Here is a 21,830-nt window from a genome sequence, read left to right as displayed (position 1 = left end):
CTGAGTGTTGGTCGCGCTGAGAGCAATGCGGTGCGTAATTGCTTTCACCTGCGGCCAGTGCTTGCGCGGGAAATGCGCGCACGTTCTCGGAAGGCATACTGTCGAGTTCGGCATGCTTTTTAGAAAACCAGCGCACAAAAACGCAGACACAAATACAATGCCCCCTAATTGCTCATGGCACTACACTGTTTTGCGTTCGTGGTGCAGTGGCTATAGGGAATTGAACAATAAGCTAGCCGCCAAGAACATGCCTTGTTTGACGAAGTCATGGCTGAGTCACTACGCGGATTCGATGCTTGTAGCGAATATACCACCAGAATTCGTGTCCAATTATAAATATATATTACATGCAAGCATTGTGTGGGCTTGGATAATTTCTAGCAGAATTGTAGTATTCACAAAAATTAAGTTAGGCAGCTCCAACTATTCTACAGGCCAGTTGCCCTTGCACAGCCATGTTGGCGGCCCGATGTTTTCGTTTTAACCGCGAAACTGTAACCCGGCCGTAAGTTGTCCAACACGAACACTCAAACCTCCAATTGAAATGAGTTCTTTGGAGGGAATGGAACCTAGGTCCGTCCCGTTCTGAAACCGGCGTCTATCCGACTGAACTATCGTTGCAGTCGGGAGCACAATATTTGTTTTTCTTTATTGTTTCTTTCCGTACAGAAAGGGGAGCAGAGGCTAAAGGCTTCGAGCCTGACTAGGGCCCCTGCTCCGGTGGCAGGCAGCGTGCGGGCACAGTATATTGCATACTTGCAGTCGAATGTACAAAAAAAAAAAAAAGGCTACAGAGAGTACATTTGCAGCCGTGCTCCTCGAACGCTTATTCGTAGCGTTGGCATTAGACTTCACGTGAGCGTTCGCTCGCTCGTTCGCATAGGCCTCACTGCCGCAACTGAGCCGCTCTTAACAGCGGAGATGTTCGATTGTGAGGTTTAACGAGCCGACACTACGCAGGCGATGAGGCACGCCGTAGTGGAGGGCTCAGGATTAATTTTGCCAACCTGGAGATCTTAACGTGCGCCGAAATCTCAATCACACGGGCGTTACCGCTTTTCGCAGCAGAGGTGTTTAGGCTTGAGCTTGGTACGGCGCCTGGCGTCGTCCACGTGGGGTTGCGCTACGTGACGAGCTCGAAAAAAAAACCGCGAAAACCGTTCACGTGCGTCCGCATCTTTCAATGCGGAGAACAGGACAGTTCGCGAAGCCGGTTGCCGCGGGTTCTAGCGCGTGCTAACGCGGTCCACTTTGGGAGAGATGTGAAAGGTTGCGTACAAAACGATCCGGGCCGGCCAGTCATGGAGAACCTTCAGCGGCAAGTTTGGAAATCCATGCGAGGTGCAACAGCTGGTCTCCGACAAAGGGAAAGGGGAAATGTTTCTCCAGCCTTGCACCACTAGTGCAAGCTGCCCCAATTTTTTTCGCAGGCACCGCAGTGCTTGCAGAAATCTCCCGAGCGGGCAGCGCTGAACATAGTTTTGGGCGTGACCCGAGTGTCACTGCACCGCACATGCAAAGCTATATTGGTGATGCGACGCAGACATGAGAGTGTGCGTGTACGCAGACTCGCTCCAGACATCTACTGCGCATGACCGTGTTTTCTACGGCCGCTGCCAGGTGGCTTCACCGATATTTTCAGCCGCGAGTTCCGCGGATAGCATTTCATTTGTCCATGACTGTACAGTTTTGGCGTTTTGTGCTTCCAGAGCACGCAAGATTGCAGTGACGAACTCAATTCACTTGGAACGAGATCACTCGAGAACAAGCGTTTATTTTATTGCTTCAAAAACGTCCTATCAGCCTGAGCGCACACGTTGCCGAGAAGGCCGCCAGTGACGCGAGCCACCCCCCGCTCCGGGGGAGAGCGCGTAGCCTTCTTGGCGTTGTGGAAGGGCAAGTTGAGAGGGAGCGATTATGAGCGATTTTTCATCCCGCGTAGCTATGGTGACACTAGACGGATTTTTACAATTCTTGCGGAATGAGATATCTAAGTCGCTGGTAAGTGCTGCAGGGTCACCTTGAGTTTTACTCTTGGCTGTGCATCGTCAAAACGGAGGCACTCCCCTGCAATCCGCTTGTCCACACGCTACCCCTGCATGACTGAGGTCGGTTCTCGGACGCCTTCCATTAATGTAACAGCACCTATCTGTCTACATTGGCCGAGCTGAACCCTTTTTTCTGCCGTGCTGAGGCAATGGGGAAATGGTTTCAGGCTGGAGAGGCGTGCCTGCAAAGAGGGTGGGTAGGTCAGAATACCGGGCCTGCAGCCAAATCTTTACTTGCGTGGCAAACTGACGAGTTTCTAGGTCTAACACACTATCAGCCGACGTCGCTCTTGCAGTACGGAGCAGGGTGCAGGGATGACAAGAGCGGCTTCGCTTGAGCCGGCGATAAGGCGAGCGTCAGCGTATCGAGATGGGCCAGCCGCATGTACCAGGCATTCTCGCTATCTGCGGCGCATCTATTCATAGATAGCGATGGCATGCACTTTTGCCCGCTCCGGCCACCGCTCACGTACTCCGATTAACTTTTAGAGCATCTGGGGCGGTATTCTCGAGTTTTGTCGCTTTTGCGTCCCTTTCAAAAGTGTCCCTTTTGGCGAGCCCTGATTGGCTAAAAGCAAACAACCGGAAGTGACGTAACGCAAGCGCAACAAACCTGCCAACGCCCATTGCTTAACCGGAAGTACGTCACGATGAAAGGGACTCAAAAGGGACGTTTTCAAAAGGGACAGTTAAGAGAATACCGCCCCTGTACTACGTTAAAAAAAGAGCAAGTGCGGAAGGACCGAGGAGTTATTGTTAGGGCGAGGAATAACCAAGAAATTGCCTCCGTGTCGTTCGTCCATGCGATGCTATGCAGTTGCAGTCAAAGCGTTCCAGTTTTCTCCAGTCGAGCGCCCGAGTTTTAGGTGCGGGGTACATTAGGACCGCAAAATGTCCGTCCGCGTCCGTGCGCATAGCATTTACAATCGCAAAAAATCACAGGCACCGGCAGGATTCGAGCCTGTGTCTGGTACACCAGACAGAGTTAGCGTCAGTCGTCTTACCCATTGGGCTACGACCATTTTTTTTTCTTTACTACCAGTCTTCAACACACACTTAAACACAACAATAACCACACTGCATTTGATACAACACACACCGACATTAACATACCAGCCGTGCCTCCGGCTAGGCTTTGTCATTTAATCATCACTTTAGAGAAATTAACGGCTCTAGAAAATCCAACCAATCTGGTACTGGCTGCTGGACTCTCAGCCCCTCAACGAACTGCGTGACTCTCCCGCAGAAACTGCCGGGCCGGTCGGGCATCCACGTCGCCATGGAGCCACGCCATGCGCGCCCTCCATATGCTGTGAAGGCCCAGGAGCATTATTAAATCGTAGGGGACTCCGTTATTCTCTGTGGATAAATACCGTATACAATGCGGGGTAAGTGGGAAGTCTTTGTGTAAAGTTCGCTGCATAACATCCCAAAAGTGAACCGCCATCCAGCAGTGTATAAAAACGTGGTCTATGTTATCCGGTTGTTTACAAATTGTACAGTCAGTACCCCACGGTGTATCTAACCCCTTTTCTTTTAACCATGTTTGCACAGTAAGTGTCCCCGAATGAAGTTTGAAAAAAAATGACTTCACCCCCGGTTTTACAGCCATACGCTTAACTCTTTTCAGTACATCCTGCCCTGGGCCTTCTTTGTACAGTTCTCTATATCGTGGTATCGGGAACAGACTGTCGCAAACATCTTTATATAATTTTCTACGTGACACTGTACTCAAATATTCCATCGAAAAACGAGTTGACAGAAACCTGAGTGACATGACAACTTCTTTAAAATATCCTGAAATCCTTCCCTGTATGTGCAAACTGGATACGACAAATTCCGGCAGTGCTTGAGACAGCCGCACCTGGCAAACTGTTCGCAAAAAAGGATCGCTTGTATCGCGAAGAAAAAGGAACCTATTCACCAACTGGCGGACAAACAGGTGCGACAACCCAAGCCCGCCCTCCTTGACGCGTCGAAAAAGGTTATCTCTACTGCACCTTTCCCATGTAGATGACCAGATAAACACAGCAAATGCACGATGCATTTTCTGTACATTCAAACGCGAGCAGTGCAACACTTGCATAACGTACCACACTTTGGCAATAAAAAATAAATTACAAACAGTCGCTTTAGCAAACATTGAAAGAAAAACCCCTTTCCACTTTTCTGACCTGTCGCGTATGTCCTGCGTTCGGGCACGCCAATACGGTTCGCTGTACTGGTAGCACTCCAGTGGCGTCCCTAGATACAGTCAAACCCGGTTATAGCGAAGTGCAGTATGTGCCACGATTAGTTCGATATATCCAATAGTTCGATATAGCCGAACCCGCCTATAACGAATTTATTGTTACGAGTTCGCAATACGCGCGAATCCCCTTGCCGTCACCGCATGCATAAAGGAACCAAATAAAGTATGTCAATACCATACACAAAGCAATCAATTTATTGCAAATAATAAAGCTACTTTCCGCCTTAACGCCATAACTGCCTACTTCCGAAAAAAGCGGTGATTTTTGTTTTCCCTTTCGTATTGGCAGCGTCAGCTAGTACAGCATTCTTTACACGAGGCATTGTTTGCTTCATTACGACTCCGTGTCCTTCAATATTGAAGAAACATTGGCATCGACTGCCGAAAGGACTTCATTAGGCGTCGGATGGCTTTCATTCGCGACATCCTCTGCCTCCTCGGTGTTTTTCATCAGCATTACGACGGTGCTGCTGACGTTGCCCGTGTCCAAGGGGCTTACAGTGATGGCAACGTCGTAGTCGACACTCAGGAAATTATCGAAGGACACTCCTTTCGTCACAGCAACGGGAAAGTTGACGAGCTGCCGCCTTGGTCCGGACCAGTGATTTCCCTACACCCCTCCTTGGGGGTGTGTAGACCCCCCCCCCCCCTAGTTTTCCTGGACACCCCCCCTTGAATCCCCAAATTTCACTCTTGTCAGTCCTTGTATGGACCTTTTTCAGTATCGATCTGCGCATGCGCGGGCTGCCCGTCTGCTATTCTTGGCAGTAGCTTTGGGCAAAATAAACGAAAGTGCGCCCCCACCCCCGAGCTTGCTGTTAGCGTTGCACGTATTTATTTCCTTTTTTTCGACAGCTCGTGGAAAGTTCGTATGTGCACACAAAAAAGGCTTTCAAAGGCTTTCGTGTATACTACCTAAACATTGTTTCAAGAACTCAAATTTCGTCACTGGCCCTGGTAACAAGTTCGAAAATGTCCTTATACGTTGAAAAATGGCGATACATTAAAAAAAAACTGAATACGGACCTTTCATGGTAAAAAACTGAATTTCTCTAAATTTGTTTTTTTTCTTAGATTGAATAGAAAGCACCGCCTCTCAGGTGTGTGTGTGTATATATATATATATATATATATATATATATATAAAATGAAAAACGTACGTCACGGGGATGAGCGTTTGGTTAACAGACGTCTATTATTTAACTAGTGGGATAAAAAAACAGCTTTTCTAGTTTATGACCCCCCCCCCCCCCCCCCCCCAGAGCCATTGAGACACCCCCCCTTGATTCGATGCCTGGGGAAACCCCTGGTCCGGACTCACTGACTAGGCGAGATCCGTCATGAGTTCCGCGCGTCAGAAACAGTTACGGAAAGTGTCGGGCGTCATGTCATTCCATACGAGGCGCAATATCTCAATCGCTGCCTTTGCTCAGAAGTCGCGAGCGTTCAAAATCTCAATCGCTGCTCCGAGACCATGCATTTTGACGGCCATTCTAGGCACGCTGAGTTCGATATATCAGATGTGAAGTTCGTAATAAGGAATGTGTTTCGCGTGTATTTTCGTAACTGATTTATTTTTGTTCGATATATAGCATAATTCGCTCTATCCGGGTTCGTTATATTCGGGTTTGACTGTATTTAACGGGACTGGTTTCCCAGCTCACGTCAAAAAATTCCGGTGTCAAAGACCAGTCCCCATGCCAGAATCCCAAAACATTTCCCCCAGTTTACCCCACTACCTGTGATTGACCCAAAACGTTTAACAATGTCCACCGCTTTTGTAACACTATCCTTGGTCGTACAGAAAAGAGCAATGTCGTCTGCGTACGCCAAAAGTTTTACCCCTGCTCCGCATAGATTAAACCCGCGAATGTGTTCACTTTCAAATATACAGGCAGAAAAGTGGGCTCCGAGAGCAGCCCTGGCGCAATTCCACACTAATAGGGGCCCCCAGCGTCTTGTTTACAATTAATCTCGTGGTGCACTTCCGGTACGCCAGAGCCACCCCCTCCTTGATGACTGTTCCAACGTTCACATGATCTAAAATCAGCAACAATAATTCATGGGACACACAGTCAAACGCCTTCTCCAAATCAAGCTGGAGAACAGCCACGCGAGCTCGGGCAGCGTCGCAGCATTCCAGCACACATCTCGCCTTGTGTGTGTTTGAAAAAATAGTGCGTCCTTTTATGCCACACGTCTGGTGTGGCCCTACAATCTGCTTGATGACTGAATTCTTTGTGCAAGCACCTTCATAGAAATTTTGTAATCAACATTTGTCAAGGATATATGGCGATATGCTGTGTTTAAGTTTGTCCGTGTCCTCTGTTTTAGGTATGAGTATCGTGTGCGCTTCTCCGTAAGAGGGTGGCAATGCCTTTAGTTTGAGTAAGCCGTTTGACTCTCGGGTACTAATTCATGGTCGTAGCCCAATGCCCAATACGATTTAACGAGGCATTGGGCTACGACCATGAATTAGTACCCGAGAGTCAAACGGCTTACTCCCTTGCCTGTGACGGTGTGAAGTACCTTAGGACCTTCCAATGTCCGTCCGCGTTCATCCGTGCGCACACCACCATCAAGCGAAAATCGATTTGAACCGTGAGTTGCAGTTTCATTCAGGGCATAATCAAGGTGCAACTCACGGCTCAAATCGAATGACGGTCGGGGCGCAAATCGGATGTCACTCGGGGTGCAACTTGTCATTTGGAGTACCCGTACTCCGTCCGCACCCTCGACATCACCCACAGAGTGGAGATCCTGCCTTTTATTTTTATTTGGCCTAAAGTTGGTTTTCGAACGGAAGTGAAGAGTTGTAGCCTCCAATACTCGAATAACGGCGCCCGAAGTTCAACTGCCGCAGCCGAGAGACGCAACTGCCCAAATGGTGGCGCCGCTCAAATGGTGGCGCCGCTCGACCGAAGGCATCCGCGAAGCCTCGCTTAAAGGGGCACTGACACAAAATTTTGAAGGCGAGATAACTTCGGAGGTAGATTAGTGGGAACACATATACACCATCTGCAAAATATCAGCGGCGAATACAGCCTAGAAAATATTTAAAATCAATTTTAAAGTGTGCGAAACGCAACCGAGCAGCCAGCAGCTAGGACCACGCGCAATCGACATCCCGAGGATATTGTGTAAATAAACATCCAAACACGTCACGAGTTTGTGTTTGCCGCTTCCGCACTGCCGGCGTTTTTCGCCGGCTCGCCGCTCCAATCGGAGGGCCGGAGGGCGGAGCTTCTGCTCTCGAGAACGAACGACCCAATCGTTGGCGGCAGAGGCGCCGTGATTTCGTCAGCTCATCGGGCAGCTGGCCGCGACCAAAGTTCTACAGCGATTCCACGTACTCTGTTTCTATTACTGTTTATTACCATTGGATGCGAAAACGCGCCGGAGGCACGAAAAGCCCACTGAAGTAGCCGCACGGTCGCTGTGCAGGCGGCTGCCACGGCAGCGAAGTGGCCCAGGCCGGCGCAGGTAGCTCGAGTGATAGCTTGTTACCGCTGCACGAAATTGTCCCCAAGTCCCGACCATGGTGGCTTACATGAGAAAGGAGTTAATGATGCGATGGCGGGTTGCATTAAAAATTGTCATCTGCACCGCTTACGAGAGAGGCACTCGAATATCCGCCGCAGTGCTAAGCCGAACACATCTGTAGGCGGACCTGTAGGCAGACCGGCCGGCTGCTCCCAGTGCGCGTCTTGCCACCCACCGTCTCGAGCGTCACGCGTCGTTCTTTAGTAGCGGTGGCATTTGCACTCGCAGCGCCTGCGTCACATCCACGGTCGCTTTTAAAGCAAAGCTTTTTACCTCTACCCCCCAAGGGTTCTTTCGCGACCATTGGTGTCACCAGAAAACTCCAGCGAACAAATAAAAGAATTTACAGGCACCGCCGGGAATCGAACCAGGAACTAATAGACCAACAAAGCGAGAGCCCGTTGTCTTACCGATTTAGCTACGAGCCCACGAGAAGACTGGGAAGACAGGTGGTGTATTCACCAAGCACAACTACGGGTTTACCCCCCGTGTTCTCGCTGAATGCCACGTGAAAGCGTCACGCGACCACTCACGCCCGTCTAGCGGCCCTGTGCGCACCTTGCTCATGTGCTGAGAGTTACAAAAATTAAAGTAAGCTCACACCAATGCACGGCATCTCACTTCTAGTACGCCAATGTGTTAAAGCCTGTGGCCTCCAATGCTCACGTAAACAATCACAGCTCCATGTCGTCCGCCCTCACGCCAAACCAAGGAATACATTTAAATACTCCTTGATGGCCAGGCCATCACTCCAAGCCCCAGCATCAAGATCCTGGGCCTACATCTCGAGGCTAATACCAAGAGTGACGTTTCCTTGCAGCGCCTCGAAAACAGCATTAATCAAATGATACACATCATCAGGCGGGTTGCCACCAAGAAGCGAGGCCTAAAGGAATCCGGTACCTTTCGATTAATTGAAGCTTTTGTCCTCTCGAGAGTTACGTCAACCCCCTGTCTTCTTCTCGACAAGGAAGACATAGAGATGCTTTATATAATGATTAGAAAGGCGGTCGAGCAGGCCATTGGTCTTCTCATGAGTGCGTCCACAGAGAGGCTGCTTAGCACGGGGCTCCACAACACGGTGGAAGAGCTGATAGAAGGCCATCTTTCTAACCAGACGGTCCGACTCAGAACTGCGGTGGGTAACCACATGCTTCACCAGATTGGCTGGGCAGCCCAGAATGTCACTACGCTTGACGTACTCCCAGACTCTTGGCGACTAAACTAAAACTAAAGATGCTGCCTTTGCTTAGAAATATAACCCCTCACATGACGAGGGTCACCGAAAAGCCCGGGCTCAAGCGGTAAACACCACCCTCGGCGGGGATCATGCAGTTATCTATACAGACGCCGCCAAAAATCGAGGTCAGCAATACACCATCATCGTGGCTACCTCCAGAACCAGCCTCCTGGCGTGTACTTCGCTTGGGACCCAAGATATGACGGCAGCAGAAGAGGCAGCCATCACCTTGGCTCTCGCTCAACCAGGGGTTCGGAGGGTAGTCATCGATTCCCAGCAAGCCTACTGGAATTACCAGTGGGGTTCGGTGTTCTAACCTGCACAGCGCGTGCTAAAAAACCACTCCCCAAACGGTTCCATTCAGCTCATCTGGACACCCCCTCACGCTTCAATGGAGGGCAACAAATACGTCCACGCAACAAGCCTCCGCTTTTACCTCCCGTGCTATGGAGCTGCACGAGGACAGTCACCCGCTTGTCACGTTCGTGGAGATAACCCAGCCTTATCGCCTTCTGAGACAGACCGTACCTTCGCCTTACCCTGGCCTTTCCATAGAACTACAAACTACCCTACGGCTCATACAATCCGGGCTCCTTTCCACGGCCTACGCGTCTTCACATAATGTATCCGAATCGCTACGACGCTGAATCTAAATTTTGCTCGGAAGTAGGAACATTCCGCCCCGTAATCGGGGTGTGCGACTTTAGCCCTGAGCACACTCCTCTCTTTCCGTCAACTACCCAACAAGAGCAATGGGAGATGCTGCTGTCCAGGCCCTCTCCACCTACCCAGCTTCAGCGGGTGGACAGAACACAGGCCGCGCGGACTGCATATGGGCCCCACAGAAGAAGGAATCAATCCCCAGGGCTGCACTCTGGGCCGTTCAGAAATCTGAAAATAAGTATTTCTTCCTCCTCCTCCTTCTCTGCCACAAATCTCGTCGATTGTCCGCGGCGCAGAGCCGGAGAAGACAGATCGTCTAACACCGGGTTGGAGCTTACTTTAATTTTATAAAAAAAGTTTCCACTCTTGTGCTACACCAATACAACTCAACCAAGCACCGTTCATGCTTCATGCATTGATTTAACCTTAACAAGAATATCTCTTTGAAGTAATAAATGGTGTGGTTAAGTGCATTTCACTTCTCTCTAATTTTGGTATATGTACAGCGATGTGAGTGAATATAAGTGACGTCGCATGGGTAATCGTTATGGGTGCCGTTTACAGCTTTGCTTTCCAACCACATTCACGGGGTGGATTGGCGCGATTATTTTAATTAAGCGCCTCACGAGATCAGTACGTGGGGGCATTCGCAGAAACTGCCGTCGATGCGGATTCGACAGTGCTACGGCGGCTCTGCTCAGTGATATCCCTCCGACGGTCACGTGGTCAGCTTTGTTCACACAAAATCCACAAAATCCATCGTTTCGCGGCACTCGCTGAAACCGAAACTGCGACTGGCCGCATTGAAAATGCCTCTAACTAAACAACCGTCCCACGCTGAAGCAAATGAGGTTTCTACAGGTTATAAGTAGGTCACTAGCTACTTATCGCAAAAAAAAAAAAAACAAGATGCAAAATTTTTGTGTCAGTGCCCCTTTAAGTGCTGGTGGGCGTTTCCTTGCACTTGAACAAGTGCACTGATGCAGCCGCGGACTCTCGACAATTCTTTTCTTTCGAGTGGACAAGCTTCGTGGTCATGCATCTTGTTTATTCCATGCAGGTTGAAACGCAGCAATAAGTAAGATGTTTGGCGAAAACACTTTTCCACGCGAAGATATGGCTTGAGTGAAGCCCGTTTAGCCGTTTAGTGTACGGTACACGAAAATAAAAAGTATAACGTACTGTCGGGAGCAAAAGTCTGGATTCCACGCGAGCGGCGGCCGAAATGCATTGCAGCGCCACCCTGCGAAAGCTCGCCTGCTGCGAGACACCGGCTGTAGGGCCTATCTTAACTGCACGCATGTTCGTTCGATTCATTCGATAAAAGCAGTCGCGAAGCGACACGCTTCCTTAAACCAGTTTGAGACTATTGTTTTGCGGTGCAGTCGCAGATAGCAACTACTTTCGATGTGCAACGCTGATAAAGAGTGACGAAAAACTACCCGTTCAACGCATCAGTGGCCGCTTACTGCCACTCACTGAGACCGTATCGCAAATGCTACACGCCGACGGAATTGCCCAGTCGTAAATGCTAGACACGGCCGAAGCGACACCGTTCGGTCTCTCCGTGAACAAAAAGCGTATCAGACTCGTGCGAGCAAACGAACATGCGTGCAGTTAAGATAGGCCCTACAGCCGGTGTCTCGACAGCAGGCGAGCTTTCGCAGGGTGGCGCTGCAATGCATTTCGGCCGCCGCTCGCGTGGAATCCAGACTTTTGCTCCCGACAGTACGTACTACATGCTAGACTCGCAGCTAGCGAGCGCGAGGGGCAAGCCGCATAGTGTCTGCAATGGCGGAATGCGCAATTGTAACAAAGAAAAATGGCAGACGGTTTGGCCATATGGTTTGGCTGCGCCAGCAACGAAATACTGCGGTTAAAATATCGCAAACATCGGTGTACCGTAAGCTCACATAACCCGGCTTGCCTGAGGTTGACCTAACAACTCAAGCCATTCTAATTGGGCAGACTAACGTTATGGATAAGGGACTAAACAGCTTCTTGTTCTTCTAACGCAGCAGTTGCGCGCTCCTTCGGACTAGAATTCACAACAGCACATCCAGGGAAGTAACGCACGTGCATCGCAAAGCAATGGAACTTACCGCGAAGGGCCGCTTGGCTATGCTGAAGCGGCGAACGGCGAACTAAACGTAGGTCGCCGGTCCGCAGACGTGACTGAGTCACAGAACAAGGCGACTGAACTGACTGAACGCCGACGGAATCGCTCTTCGCTGGCTCGGAAGTAACATCGCCACCTTGTGATACTGTTGGCGCATGCGTAGAAGGCGCGCATGCCCTGCACCGCACTATCACATATCACAGCAGAGATCAAAAAGGGGCGCGCTTCAAACAGCTTTCAGTGCTTGCTCCAAAATTAATTCAGCGCAAACGCGCGGCGCCACGTGTCCAAATTTGATTAATTCATCATAAATAGGTCTGGAAATAAGCAGACTGTGTTTGTGGGCGGTTTCGTTAATTTTCTTGGATCCCACTTGCTTACAATTGAAATTAGCCGCGCAAAATACAAAGAGTAGCGAATGCCACCTAGCCGAAGCGTCAACAATCCCTCTTATTTGCGTAGCCACAAAGAACGGACACTGCCCATACAGGCGGTATAACGGGGATCAGTCTCATGCTGAATTGCTTTTGGTGGCAGTGATATGGAGTCATAATTCGACCGATAGCTGTCACCGCCAAACGTAACAACACTCGTCAACAGCGAACGCAGCAAGGAGTTTTCGCGTGGTCATTCAAGCACGAAACGTAAAAACAAATCGCAACCTGCACACAAACGCCACAGCTGGATTGCCGCTACAGACGTGCCCATGCGGTAAGCAGACGAGGAGACTGGAATAGCATGCAGAATGCCCCCCCCCCCCCTAATTACCACTATAAGCGTTTGTTTTGTCATAGAAAACGTTCATTCTGATGCGTTGAAACTTCACTGATATGTTCGCGCGCTTGAGGAATGCGCCCTTTTGAACTCTGAGAAATTAGAAAGAATTTTCAGCCGGGATTGGGTTGCTACGAACCGAGGCTCCTGCTTGGCTGCGAGGTGCCCAGCAGCTCAGGACAGCCCAGTTAAACAAATTGCACCTTCAAGCGCTGTAGCTACTCGCTACCCAGTGTTGCGTACGCGCGCGTTTTGCGGCGACGACAGCAAATTCAGGTTATACTCACATAATTTACATTTCGCGTGCTCCAGTCGTGCGCACGCGTGGATATATGCGCTTATATGGGCTATGCATCACAATGTGTTGCCGCTTGACCCATATATGACGTGTAGGAAGCGCTCGCGCGACCTAGAAGGCGTTGGTCCAAAAGGAGACCACGACAAAGCGGCTTTCGGGCTCTCACCCACAAAGTCAGGCCTCCAACTCTCCCCGGCGCCTTGATCTCCCCCTGTGGAGATGACGACACCATATGCCACTAAACCCCAAATCCCGTTATCAATGAACGGGAGGCGGCGTTGGGTGGCTCTGACCCCCGCGGGCGCAAACAGCCCTGATGGAACGTGGTCACTGCTGGTCTGCGCCCAGTGGTTACCACCAACCTCAAATATTTCACACTGAAATGGAAGTTCGTTGCCCCTCCTTCTTGCTTTCCGCGTTCTGCTGGCCGGCACAAGCCTTGTGCTACGATTAAGCACGCCGCTATCCTGCACGCGCGTGCTGCAAGTTCCGCATAGAGCTCTGGTGCTGTGTAAGAAAGCCTGCCTTCCCCGTCAGTCGGGTCAGAAAGCCTGCCTGCCTCGGACCGGTTACAACTTGCCGGAGAATGGCCGGTGCGTGGGCGCCTCGCTGTCGGTGACAACCTCGAGGGGTGCGAAACACGAACTGGCGACGTGCACTGGCGAAGCAGACGCTGCTCGCCGACATCTCCTTTCCCCTCTCTCAGACTCAACGAGCGCCACCATACTGCCGGCCCTCACGAAGTCTTGAGAGAGTGTTGTGTGTCTGTACTATTTTCGGGCCGTTTGCACAGAAGCACTGGGAAAGCCCCGGGGTCGTTATACGGCTTCTATTCATAAAGCCCGCCCTCTCGGTGGATTGATTCGACCCGTTTTGCAGCAGCGAATCCCTGCTGTCGCTCTGCTCGAGCCCCCCTGTTACCTCGCCCGCAAGATTATTGTTTCTCTATCATCGCAGTTCACCTTTCGCCATGCACTAAACAGGTTAAGTTTGCCTTCGGCTTCTTGTCGTCATCTCCAAGGCAGCAACTTTTGTTGGCCACTCAATCACCACGCCGCCACGCATGACGCAAGCGACGGAGCCCGGTTCGGGGACGCCTTAGCCAACGTAACAACTGGTGCCAGCGGTGCGAGATCCAACACCACGGACGTCAAGGCGGCTTCGGACTTCGCAGAATTCGCGGTGGTGAATGGTGAGTGCGGGACCTTTCTTCACTAAGTCTTACCAGGATTCTGGTAGGGCCCTACCAGGATAGCTAGTAGGGCGTGTGTTTTTGTCGCGTGGGTTATTCGCGCAAAACTGTTTTGGTGCAGCGGGAAAGTAGTACTTTAGACAGCCATGAATTTGATAGCGTTGAAAAAAAAACGCAGTTGTTGGAGCTTGCAAAAGAGTTGCGCTTGGATGTTTCGGACGCGTTGAGAAAGGCAGAGCTGATACAGGATATGCTCGCTATTGGGGCTGACGATGATGAGCTGTCGGAATGTATTGAGCTGATCAATGACCGGGAGACCGCTAAACGTCAGGCTGCAGAGACTGAGCGCCAGCGAGAAAAGCGAGAACGGGAGCTCTAGAGGCAGAAATAGGAGCGTGAACGCGAGTGAGAGAAACTCCAACAGGAGGGAAAAAAACGAGAAGTGGAGGGAGAAAAGCTTCAGCTGGAAGAGAAAAATTCAGAGCCCTTCCACCCCGTGAAGAGGGATGGCCAGCAAAGCTGCGGTGCCGAGCCTTCACGTGAGGTTTGACTGGGTCGTAGTCCAAGGGGTGCACGAAGCAAAACATGTTTGCTTGTAATTTGAGATTGAGCATTGTTCCTGGTTATTAACTGAAAGTCCAGTCCTGTCCAGTCACTGCTCCTCGCGCATGCTCAGCACGCCTTTTCACGAGCCACGTGAAACGGCTGTCAAGCGGCTCCGACGCAGCGTCAGACTTGGCTACTGCGCATTTGAGGCGCACACCACCTGGGCACGCGCCGGAGCCAGCGCGTCTGCCGCGGCTATGACGCAACACAATCCAACACAATCCACTTTAATCCAACCTAAATCCAATCCAATCCAAGCCAAGCCAAGCCAATCGAATCAAATCCAATCCAATGCCCCTTGCGCGTGCGCAGAATGGCCCTTCACGGCACACGCGAAACTGCTCAACCTCGGCCATTGTAGCTTACGCTACAAAACACACAGGAATCGTCAGTAGAAATTTATTATAGCGCGGGTATGGTAATCAAGGCGCATGCTCCATGAAGGCCGTAGGACCTTTTTAATTTTGTATGATTTTTTCCATGCCCCGGGGGTCTGGGGCGCAGTTTTACGATTCCGGGGATTTTAGTGGACTCCGCAACGTGGCGCTACGCTCGCTAGCGATTCCTGTCTACATCGCTCTGGGACCGGAGACGATCTGCTGGATCCTAGCCATTTACAGCTTTGCTGTAAAAAGCAACAACGGGAACTCGAGCGAGAAAAGCGGCAGCATGAGCTGGAAATGAAGCGTCTCGATTTCGAGGCGTCTCGCCCCTCATAGGTCGGCGTACTCACTCGTGAGTACACTCATTTGTACTCAAACTCACGAGTGAGTACGATGATGATTGAGTACACACCCAGAAAAAAAAAGGTGAGTATGATGACGAGTGAGTACAGGGGTAAGTCCACTACTCGTGAGTACAGTACTCATGAGTACACTACTCATGATTATGAGTACTCAGGAGTACAGTATTGATGAGTATGAGTACTCATGAGTACAGTATTCATGAGTATGAGTACTCACGAGTTTGAGTACTAATCGATTCTGAGTACTCATGATTACACAGTACTCGTGAGTACACAGTACTCATGAGTACACTGTACTCATGAGTACAATATTCATGAATACTGGTTTTGCGAGTGCTTGCACTCTTGAGTATATGCACTCGTGAGTACAGTAGTGCAAAGAAGTTTTATCACGAGCTCGAGTCCGGACGCGCGTGTACGAGTCGCAAACATTTAGCGGTGCCGCTGTGCAGCTTAAAGGGGCACTGACACAAAAATTTTGCATCTTGTTTTTTTTGTTGCGATAAGTAGCTAGTGACCTACTTATAACCTGTAGAAACCTCATTTGCTTCAGCGTGCGACGGTTGTTTAATTAGAGGCATTTTCAATGCGGCCAGTCGCAGTTTCGGTTTCAGCGAGTGCCGCGAAACGATGGATTTTGTGGATTTTGTGTGAACAAAGCTGACCACGTGACCGTCGGAGGGATATCACAGAGCAGAGCCGCCGTAGCACTGTCGAATCCGCATCGACGACAGTTTCTGCGAATGCCCCCACGTACTGATCTCGTGAGGCGCTTAATTAAAAAGCGACCGTGGATGTGACGCAGGCGCTGCGAGTGAAAATGCTACCGCGGCTAAAGAAGGACGCGCGATCGACGCTCGAGACGGTGGGTGGCAAGACGCGCGCTGGGAGCAGCCGGCCGGTCTGCCTACAGATGTGTTCGGCTTAGCACTGCGGCGGATATTCGAGTGCCGCTCTCGTAAGCGGTGCAGATGACAATTTTTAATGCAACCCGACATCGCATCATTAACTCCTTTCTCATGTGAGCCACCATGGTCGGGACTTGGGGACAATTTCGTGCAGTGGTAACAAGCTATCACTCGAGCTACCTGCGCAGGCCTGGGCCACTTCGCGGCCGCGGCCGCCGCCTGCACAGCGACCGTGCGGCTAGCTCAGTGGGCTTTTCGTGCCTCCGGCGCGTTTTCGCATCCAATGGTAACAAAAAGTAATAGAAACAGAGTGCCTGGAATCGCTGTAGAACTTTGGTCGCGGCCAACTGCCCGATGAGCTGACGAAATCACGGCGCCTCCGCCGCCAACGATCGGGTCGTTCGTTCTCGAGAGCAGAAGCTCCGCCCTCCGGCCCTCCGATTGGAGCGGCGAGCCGGGCGAACCGGCGAAAAACGCTGGCAGTGCGGAAGCGGCAAACACAAACTCGTGACGTGTGTGGATGTTGTTTATTTACACAATATACTCGGGATGTCGATTGCCCGTGGTCCTCTGCTGGCTGCTCGGTTGCGTTCCGCACACTTTAAAATTGATTTTAAATATGTTCTAGGCTGTATTCGCCGCTGATATTTTGCAGATGATGTATATGTGTTCCCACCAATCTATCTCCGAAGTTATCTCGCCTTCAAAATTTTGTGTCAGTGCCCCTTTAACAGTCAAGGATGGCAAAATTAGACAACAAAAACTGCACCTCCCCCCTTTCCCGGTCCCTGTTTGGCGCTGTAATCGTTTCTCGGCGGTCGCTCGCAAAGGGGTCACGGTGAAGAGGGAAAAAAGAGGGGTTGAGGGCCGGGCGGGAAACGCGGCCGCAGTTGCTCTTTTCCTATGGCACTTGTTGACTGCCGCAGTTAGTTTTGTTGACGCGGCCTGTGAGCGCGTGGCGGCTTCATTGCGCTTCCTCCCTTCCAGTTGTTTTAGGGGAGAGGTGGTGGAGGCTGCTAACGATGCTCGCACTAGGCGCACTGAAGTCCCTCTTTTTCGGTCTTCTGAAGTTTCCGTAGACGCATGTCACGCTGTGTAGTCGTTTCGTGAGCCGAACCGCTCATTTCAACAGCCGCAGTTAATTTACGTAACTCGCGTCAAACCGACTGCGTGGTTTGTAACGTTTGTCTCACCAAAATTGTCCGCACCATTCCGCTGTGCGTATTCAAGCGACAATTTGGCTGATGTACGTGCGCCCATATGGTTTTATTAGGTTCCCGCTTTGAAACATTTTGCTCAGGTTCGCTAGTGATATGGTCTCGTGTAGTGCCATTTACAAGTGAGCATAGAGCCCCACCGTACAGGCGCGGCGGTGGAATTTACCCCAGCAATGGAAATAAAATATCCGAGTACACCTAAGCACGTTTGTGAGTTGTGAATCGGACATCATAATATCAAGTTGAACGCGTGGGACGCCTTGTTTAGCTTCGCATATTTTGTTTAGCCTCGCATAATTAGTTAAACATTTTATTTTTTTCTGTTTAGCCTTTCATTCGAGACACGACCTAGATAAGATGTTGCAGTCGACAGGATCAGGATTTGAGGCCATGAGAGGACGAACGGACGAAGAGACGAACAACGTGGACGAACCGCACCACGACTACGAGAGTGCGGCACGCAGACGTGGGGCACCGACGGACTCCATGTCAGTGGTGATCGACCTACTGCTGTCTTCAACGGAACGCTACGTCCTATGCTCTGCGAAGAACAGCAGTTCGTGAGCGCACTACGATTACGAAGGCTACCCTGCTCTGGCCGTAAGGACGACATCGTCTTGCGTCTTCTAGAGAACAACGGAGAACGTCGCTACCTCTCCAAACGAACGAATCTGCCAACGCTACTTCAGGCTGCCTCCGACACCAAACGGCAGAGGACCCTGCAAGCGGCGCTGTTTGAGAGCAGGAGGCCTCGTGAGGAGAACGAGGAAAAACTTTCTTAATGTACAAGACAGAGTTAAAGAGAGGGAGAGGCGGTTAGGCCTTTCTTGCGTGGGTGGTATTCCTCAGTCCGGGATCCCATTGGTCGAGGCCGCCGCCCGTGCCCGCTGGACGAGAGCCCGCTGAGACTCTAGGTCCGAGCAGCCGGACAGGTTCGCCTCCTAGCCCTCCCTCGTTGACTTCACTTTGACTTTTAAACCTGGATTATACTGGCAGGTCCATACCATATGATACGTGTCTGCCCACTGACCGCAGAAGTTACACGAACCCGAGAAGGACGGGTTGATGTGTTTGAGCATTGCGGGGCTGTAGAATGAGCCCGTCTGCAGCCGGCGAAGATGGCGCTCCTCAGTTCTATCCAAAAACTTGGCGGGCACCGGGAACGCCCGCCTACCGTGGCGCAGGTATGTTGTGACTCAGAGAATGTGGTTTGCGCGTAAGGTACGTGTACGGTCAGAGCCTGGGAAGTCAGAGGAACTCCGGGGGAGAGACGCTCGGGCGGCTGTGTGCGCAGCCTCGTTCCCCTCTACTCCCTGGTGGCCAGGTACCCATACAAGTTGTTTTATGGTGTCGGATATTTCTGAATTGGCATTTGTGAGAATTGTTTTTCTAGCTAGGAGTACTGCTACCCGACCCCTGATGAAATTTCGGCAAGCTTGTTGCGAGTCAGACATTATGTGCGTTGCGTCAGAGTGAGTGGCGGCCAAAGCTATAGCCGTCTCTTCAACAAACTCAATTTTACTCGTTTTCACCGATAGTCCATCCACCGGTATTCCCTCATGCAGGACCGCAACCGTACAGACGCCCTCCGGTGTGGGCCCCGCTGCGTCTACATAATACACGCCTTCACGGGTGCCATATTGTTTTGTTATGGCTGTTGCTCGGGCTTGCCTTTTTCCCAAGTTTCGGTCAGGATGCATATTACGGGGCAGATGTTTAACGATTAGTTTGCGGCGCCAAAGGGGAGGGATGTCCACTCTGTCTTCAGTGGTAGGGGGTAGAGCGATGCGGAGATCTTAAAAGGACCTGCCTGCCAGTAGTTGTCATTGACAGTCGCATGATTTGACTCGTGTACTGAGGCTCTATGAGCTCCGTGATCGTATTGTGCATCCCGAGCTGTGTTAAACGTTCGGTGGACGTTTTAGAAAAGAGTAATAACAAATGCAATAACGCCATTGCCCTTAACAAACTTAAATCCACGTGTGAACAAATCAGCCGCATGATCAGTCGAGTATCAGGCAAACACAGGGGCCTCCAGGAATGCGAGACGCTCTGCCTAGTGCAGGCCTTCGTCATGAGCCGCATAACATATGCAGTGCCCTATCTCAAGGTACGACAAAACGATCTTAAGAAACTTGACAATATGATCAGGTCAGTTGTTAAGAGTGCGTGATGAACGAGAAAGTTTTCAGAGACAACTGGCGAGAGCCGGCCGCACGTTACCCACGGTGCCTGGACTGCACGAGATCCGGACACAGGTAGAATGCACGACGGCACGCACATGCACGAGACGACGCATGCAAAATTGTGATTGCGTGCTCACCGGACCTCTCCCAGGTAATCGCCACGATTACAGAAACGCATCGAAGGTCAGTGCATTTCTGGCAAGATAACGAACACACGTTGCTCTGCTACATCGCCCACGAGCTACATCGCCCACGCGCAGGTCATTCCAGCAACGAGCAACGAGACGCGCAACGTACGCAGCGTGCACGAGCCAGAAGGCACCACGTTCCTGGCACCCGCTATTCCGACGTACACGAACGGAACACTGAGAGCAAGGAACGCAACGGAGCCAGTACGTACATTTTTCGCTCGTGCTGTCGTGGCGCCGGTCCACGCAACCAACGACATCACATCCGGATTGGTGGATATGGCCACGACAAGCGAACAAGACGCACGGCGGCCCAAATGCACCATACGTGTCGAACAACCGCACACCAATTATAGGGGAGTCCCCTAGATAAAACGAGACGCACAGCGCACGAAACGCACCAGAGGCGACGAACGACATCCAACTTGAATCAGTGGAGCTGACCACGGCGAACGAACTGCGCAGCGCACGGAACGCCACCAAGCCAGCACACACGGAGGAAACTACTATTCGCGACATCCTCCGCTCCCACTGCTGCTATCCGGACTTGGCCAGCGAATGTTACAACCGCAGAAATCGCCTGGCCACAAGCAACAATAGACCCAGCGCACGCAGTTCAACCCTACCGGAACGTATGAGCTTTCCACACCCGCTGCTCCAGCCCGATGTCCAGCGGACGAACGACATAACACTCGTGCAGGTAGGTCCGTCAACGAGCAACGACAGGGCCAGCGCATGCGGCATGTCCGAGCTAGAACGAACAAGATCCCCGGCATCCACGCTCCGACCGAGACTCACACGACAAAAACCATTTCGTACAAGAGGACGCAACCGTGAGCAAGCGGACTCGGGACAAACGGAGCCTGCTTGAATGGGAGAGATAGCGATTGTAGCATTCTCGAAACAACGGTCAAAAGACGAGGGCTTGAGCGACGACACGGACACGGCAAGAACGGCAACAAATGAATCCGAGACAGACGAAGGCATCGAATGCCCTAACGATGAAGTCACGCTTGCGACGCCAAGGAATGTGGGACCGAACGGACGGCATGAACTACGCCTGCTTCCCCACCACAACGGTTTCACTTCCGAAACAACCACTGCGACTGCGAGCACGGAGCCGCAACGACCTTGACCGATCAGCCATGCCACCCTACGAAAACGCCACGCTACCGCACACTAAACGAAAAGCCAAACGGCTCCCGCACCATACGCAACGCACACGACAATTCAAGCAACGTCCTCAACGCGCCGAACTATGCCATTCCTACACAACACAGCTCGCCACCGGACAAACCGGACGTCTACGCCCCCACATGCATCAAGCACGCGACGAGCTACACGAACACAATCGCCGACGGAAGCGGCGCGGCTAACGCAACGCCGAAAACACTGTCAAGTTCAGGTCTGACGAAGGCAATCCCACGGCACACACACAATAAAATCAAGCAGATTTGAAATTCACCGAAACTCAACGAGACGAACACCCTCTTAACGAAGTTTCTAGTATCCGGAACAATAAAAAACAAACGCCGGTATCGAGCATCTGTGAATAAGCGGGCAGTGATCTGGATACGAACGGACGTCAATCTACGCAAACGTTTCATTGTGCCTGCGGGCAGGCACAATTCAGATTTGGAGCACGATTACGAGAGTATCAGCGCGCCCGGAAACGAAAACGGACGACAAAAGCTGCCACCCGACGACACGCACAAAACCGCAGTTTACGGCCACGGCCGCACCGACAAGTCCCGAGCTCCCCTGAACCCGACCCGGCCTAGACTTCGTTGTTTTATTCCTGAAACAAGAGGAGACGCCAGACGCAACGCGAATGCTAACGTTCCGTTTCGCT

The 21,830-nt window shown here is 51.3% G+C and overlaps 1 protein-coding gene across 1 annotated transcript in view; it reads right to left on the bottom strand.

Annotated features, from left to right (window-relative positions):
- Window positions 1-11,996, bottom strand: part of LOC144155300 (protein argonaute-2-like) — a 34,394-nt gene extending 22,398 nt beyond the window's left edge. The window contains exon 1 of the mRNA XM_077686644.1: window positions 11,848-11,996. The gene's annotated coding sequence lies outside the window, so the exon portion shown is untranslated. The remainder of the gene's footprint in view (window positions 1-11,847) is intronic.
- Window positions 11,997-21,830: the final 9,834 nt, after the last annotated feature.

This window comes from Haemaphysalis longicornis, unplaced genomic scaffold (genome assembly GCF_048455015.1).
Source record: "Haemaphysalis longicornis isolate Haplotype H1 unplaced genomic scaffold, Haemaphysalis longicornis Haplotype H1 scaffold_1, whole genome shotgun sequence".
Classification (NCBI taxonomy): Eukaryota; Metazoa; Arthropoda; class Arachnida; order Ixodida; family Ixodidae; genus Haemaphysalis; species Haemaphysalis longicornis.
The sequence above is the reverse complement of the archived record's forward strand: the minus strand, read 5'-3'. Positions and strand labels throughout refer to the sequence as shown.